The following is a 9,993-nucleotide window of genomic DNA, read 5'->3' on the forward strand; positions in this document are numbered from 1 at the left end:
TTTCTTAATGTGTGTTTTTAACTTTATACAAGCAGTACATTATTTTTAAAGGAAAAGTGACCATAAACTGAGGGCTGCAACATAGGAGGGGGGAAGGGCAGAGGGAGACCCAGGATGCCAGCTTTGCCCAGGGGCAGGGGCAAGGCAGACAGCCTGGGGAGGTTAGAGGCTCTGCTGTGAAAGGGTTTCTGCAAGATGAAATCACTCGAACGCCGGCTGTGTTTGGACATCTTGAGAGAACATTTCCACACATGGATGGGGTCTAGGGTTGAGTTCGTGATACATGCAAACAGCAAACCCAAAGGACAATGATTAACTCCTGGGAAAACAAAATGCAGCTTGCATGGCCCCACCATGAGCGGCATTTATGTGGCCGCATAATTTCCAAGCATGGGGATAGGAAGGGGTAGAACAGCAAAGGTTTGGGGGATGGGACTCATGGAAGCCTTCGAGGAGGCCCCCAAGACGTGGGCGGACCCTTGTCTTGGCACACTCCTGCCCCCACATCCTTCGGGCCCCAGCACTCCCCGACACCACTGGACCCGCCGCCCCCACCACTCTGCTTCCTGCCAGCCTTCCAGATGGCCTGTCCTTGCCCCTGTGTTTGCTGTCTCCTGAGGTCAGCCCCTCTGCAAAGACACTGGCCTCTCCCCTCTGGCTAGGTTAGGTCAAGGACTTGGCCTCTCCAACGCCCACTCCTCTCATTCACAAACAGGGGCACCCTAGGCATCAACCTGTACCCGAGCTCAGCCACAGACACATCCGGGCCCCCAGAAGGGCCCTCAGCTCTCCAGAGCCAGAGCAGGCAAAGGTGACAGAGCGTGTGGCTTTGGCGGCTGGGCCAGGAGGAGGGAGGGGCCCCCACTGCAGGGCTTAGCCCTGTCACACTTCAGCAGAGAGCAGCTGCCCTGTCAGCATCCACGTGCTGCTGTCCTCAGAAATGGGGTGCCTGTCGGGGTGTGCTGGTCCTCAAAAGGTGTGTCCACGTTCTGGAGCCTGTGAGTGGGACCCTGTTAGGAAAGAGGGTATCTGCAGATGTGATAACAGTCAGGCTCTCGAGATAAGCTCAGTCTACATGATGGGGGGCAGGGGGTGCCAAATCTCATGACAGGCATCCTTCTGAGACACAGGAGAGACAGAGAGGAGAAGGCCATGTGGAGATGGAGGTGGAAATTGGGGTGATGCAGCCATGAGCCAAGGAAGCCTGGAGCCCCCAGGAGCTGGAAGAAGCAGGAAGGATCCCCCCGGAGACTCGGCCCTGCGCACGCCTAGATCTCACACTTCTGGCTTCCGGAGCGTGAGGGAATCGATTGCTGCTGTTTGAAGCCCCAGGGCCCATGGTCATTTCTTATGGCAACCATGGGACACTCGTTCGGTGAGAAAAAGCCCCTTGAAGCACATGAGTGGTGGGTGCCATGGATCAAGGGCCGCCAACAAGTCAAGCCCCAGGGCCACTGGCTGGGCAGACTGGACCCCACAGAACCAAGCCACATGGAACACCCCCTGTCCTGAAGAACAGGTCCCTGTCACAACTGGCTCAGGAGGAACTCACCGACTGCGAACACCAGGCCGGGCTGGGCCACTGAGAGGAAAGCTGGGGACACAGCCAAGGTTGGGGAGGGACAGGCAGACTGGAGCCCCCTCCAGCTACACCCTCTTGCTCACAGGACCGCGCCTCCTAGCCAGACTTCTGGAAAGCCTGGTCTCACTTGACAGTCACCCGCCCCAACCAGGTGTCACTCCCTTCTCCCTCACCCCCTTTAGACAGTTCCCTCTGTCTCCCATGACCCTCCTCCAGGGCCTGGTGCTTCAGCTCCATGACCTCTGGCTTCAAGTAAGGGGGAGGGGCAGGAGGGACTGGGATGGCCCAGAAGCCTGTTCTCAGAGGCTGGCACCGTGAGCAGGAGAAACAAAGGGCAAAGCCAGGAGACACCAAATGTAGGTTAACTGCAAGGAAGGAGGGAAGGGAAGGCCATGATGGAGACGTGGAGCCTGCAGACCATAGGCCAGAGGTTCCGTTGTGCAGACCCACCCCACTGAAGGCTGCAGGCTGGCCAGAACCCCAACGCCTCACAGGCCTAGGGAGCCCGGGCTCACCATGAAGCCCAGTAGCCACGGTTTCTGGGCCCCAGGGAGGTCTCATGGCTGCACAGGCACTGCCACCCAGGACCCCCCAGGTGCCACAGGACAAGAGGTTGGTGAGTCAGGAACCTGCCACAGCCATGCTCATGCTGAGGGGCTCAGAGGATGCCTGGGCCCAGGTGCACCCTGGCTTGGAATAAGCTGACCTTCATTCAGGTAACCTTCCGGCTCCCCAGCTAGGTTGTCAAAGTCATGGGGACAGCCATTTGGTCGAGTCCACTCTTCTATCACCAGCACAGGTGCTTCAATATGTGTTGAATTAATGAATGAATATATGAACAGGTCCAGTATTTCCTGCAGGGAGCAGAGAGTGGTCTGGGCAGCCTCTGAAATGAACGACTGTTGCTGTGGCATGACTGGTGTACCCTCCCCTCTTTGAAGGGTAGATGGGGTACCTGGGGGAAAGAGCCTTCCACTCACTGCCCTGGAGCCATATCTCTTCCTCATGGTCGATCTTCTCACGCCACCCCTCCGGGCAATGGCCCAGAAGCCACTTGCAAAGCGGCCACTGCCCGGCAGGTCAAAAGTCCAGGGAGTGAGACAGCCCCTGGCAGAGCCAAGGGAGGAGAAAGAGCTGGAGTGTGAAGGTGGGTGAGGAGGGGCTGGGGAGGAAGAGTGGGGGTCTGGGAGTGGGGAGATCCCCTCTCCTCCCTGGGTCCTCGCCACCCCCTCCCAGTCTGGCTGGCCTGGCTGCTCCCCAGCTCCGTTCTCCCATTCTCCTCTTGTCCCAGGCTGGTCCACGAGGGGCAGGCGAGGTATCCGGGGCACAGGGGAGCAGGCGCTGTCCCACAGCTGTGGTCCTGCCCGCTGTGCTGGGGGCACCTGCCAGGCCAGAGGCAGCTCCCTCCTGGGGACAGGTCAGCAGCAGGTCCCCAGAGGCCCAGCAGGGAGGTCCAGGGTGAAGCCAAGGTGTCCATGGGAGGCAAGAGAGTCCCCCAGAGGACTGAGCCAGTGGGAGAAGACCAGGCCAAAGGGGGCTGTGGGCCACCTTCACGGCAGGGCAGGGGCCAAGGCGGCACCTCGCCCCAGGGCTAACTGTGGAGCTACATGGTCTGAAGGAGGTAGAAGGAGAGTGGGGGCGGCCCTCCTCTGCCTTGGGCCGGCTCAGCTGACCCAGCTGGCTGCGGGATCCTGGGGGCAGAGGCCTTTCCCACATGTGCATCTAGTTGAAAAAGGAGGTTCAATGAGTTGAAGCGTCCTGATCTGGAGGACAGAGACCTTAGGAATCTGCATTTACCAGATGCCAGTGTCCCCTTCATATACTGAGGGCTCAGCGCTCCCATGTCCCAGCCTTGCCCACCCAGCCCTGGCTGCTGGGAGCTGAGCATGAGTTAGGAGCCCCCTCAGCCCCTGAGAAACCAGAGCTCAGGGATTTCTTTTCTTCAGAGACCCTGGGCCCTGGCCAGGAGCACTTAGCCCGCAGCAAGGATCCCTCAGCAGGCCTGTGCTCCCAGGACGAAAGCTGTCCATCCGGGGCTTAGGGGAAGGGTGGAGACACTGCTCAGGGAACCTCCGGCTGCAGGGAGCAGGGCCCCCAGGGGGCCTAGTGCAGGGACAGCTTCGGAGCCCCTTTTCCTGAGCAGAGGCAGGGAGGTGCCCAGTGGCCTTCGGCTGTGTGGCCTGGTGCCCAAGCTTGTCCCTTCACCAGGGCGCTGTGGCTGGGGCCTGGGCTGTTGACACGTTGTGGGGTGACTGGTTGGTGCCCCCACCGAAAGATACATCCACATCTTAACACCCGGGCCCTGTGATCAGGGCCTTATATGCAAAAAAAGGGTGTCTGCAGATGTCATTAAATTGAGGATGTGGAGATGAGAGCAACCTAGAGGATCCAGAGGGCCCCAAATCCAAGGACAGTTTCCTTAGAAGAGACAGGAGACAGAGAAGACCATGTGGAGGCAAAGGTGGGGAGTGCCCGGGGCCCCCAGAAGCTGGAAGAGGCGGGAGGATCCTCCCCCAGAGCCACCGGAGGAAGCGCCCAATTCTGGATTCCGGCCTCCAAAACTGGGAGAGTCAATTCCTCTTGGCTGAAGCCACACGGTTTGTGGTCATTTGCTGCGGCAGCCCAGGCCACTCCGACACTAGAGAATGGGCTGAGTCCAGAGTCTTCCTGGGCCGTGGAGGCGGGGGGGTGGGGGGACCTTTGCACCTGCATCGTCCAGTAACCTGATGGGGGCTGGGGCGACCTTGGGAAGGCAGCTCCTGTTGTCCTTGGCTCATTTCCAGAGAGCGTGAGCGGCCAACCTGCATGGAGGCTGGGGAGTGAGCCCCTTAGGCCGGGGGCCCCTGGGAGTGCACCCCACTTCCACTGCAGGAGGAAGAGTCATGTGCACTGGGCTGTGGGTCCCACACAAGCCTAGAAACAGGGGAGCAGGGGCTGCCGTGTGCACCATTGTTGGCACTGCGTGTGTGGACACATTGGTGGTGGAGGCGGCACTGCGGTCAGCTGAAGAGCGCGACGCCTAGAGCAAGTGAAGACGACCTTGACAAGTCCGTGATCCTGTCAGGAGATCAATCTCCCTTCCAGCATGTTTTCAGTTTTTTACTGTAAAGAATTGCAAACACACGCCCAACCTCCAGAGGATGACAGGGCACACCGGCCCCGCCGGCGGTCCTCACACGGCCCTCTCTCCTCTCCACTCCCCTTACTGTGGCCCCGAGGCCTGGGGCCTCCTGAGAGAGGCATCTCCATCTGCCTTAAGTAGGGACAGGGCCTCCCAGGCAGCAAACCCGGATTCAAAACCTGGACGCTTGTCTACACCAGCCAGGGCTGGAGGTTGGCCCTCTCAGCCTGGGGACTCACAGGGGTGCCCCAAACTCCAAGAATCAGCCCCCTAGACCTCCACCGGGTCGGGTCAAAGTCAGTATGGGTGGGAGGTATTCGCAAGATCGCCATGCAGGAAGTAGGGTCCCGGAGAGAGGACAGGCCCAGACAGCCATCGCCGCAGGCATCTGCCCACATGGAAAGCAAGGCGGTAAGCAGAGGCGATGGAATGTGTGTCAACACCGTGCAAAGGGCCAATGTGGCCGGGGCTGGGGCAGAGAGGGCGGCAGCCGGGGGCCTCAAGGGGCGGGCAAGAGGCCCGGGAGGCTGGGACTGCCAGGAAGTAAGCCAGCTGCTCAGCCTGGGGCGCCCTCCCCGAGGCCTGCCTGCTCCCTACCAGCCAGACTTCTAGCCAAGCTCCAGACCCAGGAACCCAGCTGCCCACCTAGCATCTCATGGGGGTGGCCTTGCACACCACGCACCTCCACCCAAGTGTATATGCCAAGCACTCGAGCAATTTCTAATGCCAGGCTCCCCTGCCCCACCACATCTATAGTGGCTCCAGCTGCGGTTGCCTCTTCTCTTCACACCCCTCTCGGGAGCACACACGCGGGCATGCAGGCTGTTCCGAGGGATTCTGGAAGGCTCTGGTCCTTTCTCCTTCAGCAACCCCCTAAGGGGCTGGGTGAGGGGTGAGCAGCCAACACACATACATGCATACACACACACATACACACACACACACACACACACACACAGGTCTCTGCATTTCATGTACATGTGAAAATCGTTTGCTCCCCAATGCAGGTAACATGGGAGGCTGGGCCCTGCAGCTCTGAGGCTCTCTACACAAACAGATCCTGAGACAGGACAGCCTCAACGGGCCTGTCAGCCTGTGGCCAAGTCAGACAGTCGCGTCCTGTTTGCCCTGGGAGGTGACTGGTCCAGAGGTGGGCCTCCCCGTGAGGACTCAACTGGTAGGGCCAGCAACGGGCACTGAATGCTTGTAGGCCCAGTTGTGGGCCAGGGGACCTCCCTCCCTCCCCCAGCAGGCTCCTCTCACTCACACTCTGGAAGGTACAGAGGGCCAGGAGCAGGGGGGAGGGGCAAGGGAAGGGATTAGTCCCAGGCAGCCAGCTAAAGAGGGGTCCAGGAGCAAGGCGGCACTGAGGGGCGCCTCCAAGGGCCAGCAGCATCAGGCTGACAAGGAAGCATACATGGGCACACATTCGGAACACGCGGGAGTGCCTGCCTGTGTGCCTGCAGGCAGGAGTGTGCAGGAGGCCATGTGAGAGCCTGGGGAGGGCTGCGCCAGTGAACAAGGCAGGCTTGTGTGTGTGTGTGTGCGCGCGTGTGTCTATCTGCCTACCTGTGCATGTCTGTGTCTGTGTACACACGTGAGTGCATTTGTGCATGACCCAGGGGAGCAAGTGCGCTCTGCCTCAGGGACTCCAGGAGCCGAGCTGGCATTCAGGAAGCATCTTTAGGCTCTTGAACAAAAGGGCAGCCTCTGCTGTCTCCCTCCCCACAGCTCCCTCTTCTGATGCGGCAGCCGTGTGGCACATCCAGGCTCTTCGGCTTTCAGTCTCATTTTTATCCTGAATATCTACACACTTGCGTGCACACGCACGTGAGCACACGCACAGACGCCCTGTGGTACAGTACACTCCAGGAATACTATGGACCCTCTTTCTTTCTTTCTTTTGAGATGAAGTCTTGCTGTTGTCGCCCAGGCTGGAGTGCAATGACGCGATCTCGGCTCACTGCAACCTCCGCCTCCCAGGTTCAATCAATTATCCTGACTCAGCCTCCTGCGTAGCTGGGATCACAGGCGTGCACCACTACACCTGGCTAATTTTTGTATTTTTAATAGAGACGGGGTTTTACCATGTTGGCCAGGCTTCTCTCGAACTCCTGACCTCAACTGATCCAGCCGCCTCAGCCTCCCAAAGTGCTGGGACTATAGGCAAGAGCCACCGCGCCCAGCCTACGGACCCTCTTTCTAGGTCCCTGAGCAGGGGAAGCATTTCCGTGCCTCCATGTTCTTGCCCATGCTGCGCCCCCAGCCTGCTATGACTTGCTTTCCAGAGCCACCTGGTGAACTCCTACTTTGAGTGGCAGCTCAGTGGCCTGCCTTCTTCCTCTGCAGAACCAGTGGCTTTCCCTGGTCCTGTCTTACCTGTGGGTCTTATGAGCTACTTGTTAAAAGTGGATCACTTGCTCCTGATACCTCAGCCACCATCCCAGTAACTATCCCAGACCTAGATTGTACCCAGAATCCAGCTGAATTGGTTCATCCATTCACTCCACAGGCACTGATTGGGAGCTTACTGCATCATGTTTCTCCCTAAAGATAAGCTCTTAGTTAACATCACCAACCATCAATTACTATACCAGAATACACACTCAGGAAAAACCATAATGTAGACCAGGATTTAAAGAAATGCCATTAACTAAGAAAAAACTAAGGACCTTGTTTCAATATCAGCCATGAGCTGCCACTGCTTGTTAAATATGAGTCTGTGTCAGAGGCAGAATTAACAATTCACCAAACACCTCCTTAAGGAGTTACAAGTTTCTTATCAAAACCTCCAGCCCCATTTGTGCTTCTGTTATATTGGCATTTCCAAATGGAAGAGAATGTTCACTGGTAGCTTTGTCCCTTTTCCATGGTGAGGGGCAGAGGGAGGTGCAGACTGTCCTTCCTCTTCCTCAGTCTGGGCCTAGAATAGCTAAAGAAAGCAAAACTACCTCCTCTGAGTTGAGTCTTTTTTCACTGAGACCCTCTTCTGTCGCCAGGCCTCAAATATCATGAAAACTGTAACTGGTTAAAAAAAAATCACCTGCATAAAAATCTTTAAAATTCATTTTAACAACAAAAGTATTTATGATAAAGGGTCATTCCACCAAGAAAACATAGCAATTTTAAATGCATATACACCAAACAACAGAGCTACAAAATATGTGAAGCAAAAACTAATAAAACTGGAGGGCTAGGTGCAGTGACTCATGCCTGTAACCCCAGCACTTTGGAAGACTGAGGCAGGCAGATTGCTTTGGCTTAGGAGTTCAAGACCAGCCTGGGCAACATGGCAAAACCCCATCTCTACAAAAAAAATAAAAATAAAAACTAGCCGAGTGTGGTGGTGTGTGCCTGTGGTCCCAGCTACTTGGGAGGCTGAAGTGGGAGGATCACCTGGGCCTGGGAGGTTGAAGCTGCAGTGAGCTGTGATTATCCTACTGCACTCCAGCCTGGGCAACAGAACCAGCTCCTGTCTCAACAACAAAAAACTCTAACAAAACTGGAAGGGGAAATAGACAAATCCACAATTACAGTTGGAGATTTTAACACACTTCTCTCAAAAATTGACAAAACAACTAGACAGAAAATCAGCAAATTATAAAATAACTCAACATCACCATCTATATTGGGCACATCCCAATATAGATTATATCCCAGGCAAACCTCAATGAATTTAACAGAGCTAAAATCATACAGTGTGTTCTCTGACCACGATAGAATCAAATTCCAAATGAATCACAGAAAAATCTCCAAACACCAGGAAAGTAAGCAACATGCTTCTAAATAACCCATGGGTCCAAGAGGAAGTCTAAAGGAAAAACTTTTTTTAACATACACCAAAATAGTCAAAAACAAAACTACAAAACAGGAAAATTTGTGGGGTGCAGCTAAAGCAGTGCCCAGGGGGACATTTATAGCACAAAAAGAAAGGCAATTGTTTCTCTCCCTAAAAAGTAATCAATTTCTCAGAGGCAGGTTGGTGCATGGGAGAGGGTTGACTTGAACAATATCTGGAGAGCCCAAAGCTTTCAAAAAACATTACAACTTGAATATATTGGGAAGCTGGAAGATGTTAGAGCACTTACATTTACTTTCCTGGATCCAGACTTCACATTGAAGAGTTGAATTGAACTCTGGGTCTACCTCCACCTGGCTGAATTAGTCTGAACAAGTCATTCAGATGTTCAGAGTCTTCATTTCCTCATCTGTGAAATGCTAAGGCCCTCAACTTCACAGGGATCTTTTCGAGTTAAACGTTAGAGCACTTAAGAAAACTTCCTGAAACTCCCGAAGCATTGCATTCATTTGCTAGGGCTGCTGTCACAAAATCCTGCACATGGTGTGTGTGAAAATTGCACACATTTATTCTCTCCCAGCTCTGCAGGCCAGAAGTTCAAGATCAGGGTTTGGGCAGGGCTGTGGTCCCTCCGAAGGCTGGAGGGAAAGGTCCGTCCCAGGCCTCTCTCGTGGCTTCTGTCAGGTTGTGGCTGATCTTCGGTGTTCTCTGGCTTGTGGATCTCTGCCTCCACAGCAAGTTCTATACTAAACTATACTAAGGCTCTACTAGAAAATGTTAGCCTTGTCTCTATTGGACCCTGTGAGATATATATATATACACACACACACACACACACGCACACATACACACATATATAGCTCAACCTTGGTTGCGTCCTGGCCAGTCGGCCTACGTGGCTGAGAGGCATTCTGCTGTCCCTGTTCCTGTGAAGGTATATATGCACAGCTATGCGTGGACGCAGTGTGGCTGCTCCGGCTCTGGACAGGGCCAGCTTCGTCACTGCCTCCAGCCCCGTCTCATCCAGGGCATCTGCAGCCCTGGGAGCAGCCAGGCTCTCAGCGCACATCTCTGGGCCTGCCCAGGAGGATTCGGGCAGTTGCCGGAGCACCTGGTCCCTCACAGAGGCGCACTCTGCCCAAATCCCTCCTCCCAGATGACGAGCACTCACACAAGACTTCAGTTTCATCAGTAACGAAGGCCTGCAGCTGACTGGTCACAGAATTCGAGGCAGAGGTGTCCCAGGGACCACCATTGTGATGACATGGCAGCTGGCCCTCCTCCTGCCCCTGCCCCCACTTATTCCTCTAGCGCATGCCTAGCCAGTGCCTGGGGGGTAGCCAGCCCGCCTCGGGCCAGGCCAGCTGAGGGAGACTGGGAGGCCTGTGGCCAGCCTGGCCCTGGAAGCCACACTCTTTGCTCTCTGACATGGCGCACAGCCACCTGGAGCATCATGAAGCCATGAAGGGTGCCCGGGTGCCAGAAGAAGGG

General features: G+C 55.7%; 1 long non-coding RNA gene across 1 annotated transcript; it reads right to left on the bottom strand.

Annotated features, from left to right (window-relative positions):
• Positions 1-3,216, bottom strand: LOC141409424 (uncharacterized). Its single transcript, XR_012430041.1, has 2 exons — positions 2,538-3,216; positions 1-2,436 (listed from the first exon to the last, which is right to left on the bottom strand). It is a non-coding gene; the product is annotated as an uncharacterized lncRNA (long non-coding RNA).
• Between the last annotated feature and the right edge of the window lie 6,777 nt (positions 3,217-9,993).

Source organism: Macaca fascicularis, chromosome X (genome assembly GCF_037993035.2).
Source record: "Macaca fascicularis isolate 582-1 chromosome X, T2T-MFA8v1.1".
Classification (NCBI taxonomy): Eukaryota; Metazoa; Chordata; class Mammalia; order Primates; family Cercopithecidae; genus Macaca; species Macaca fascicularis.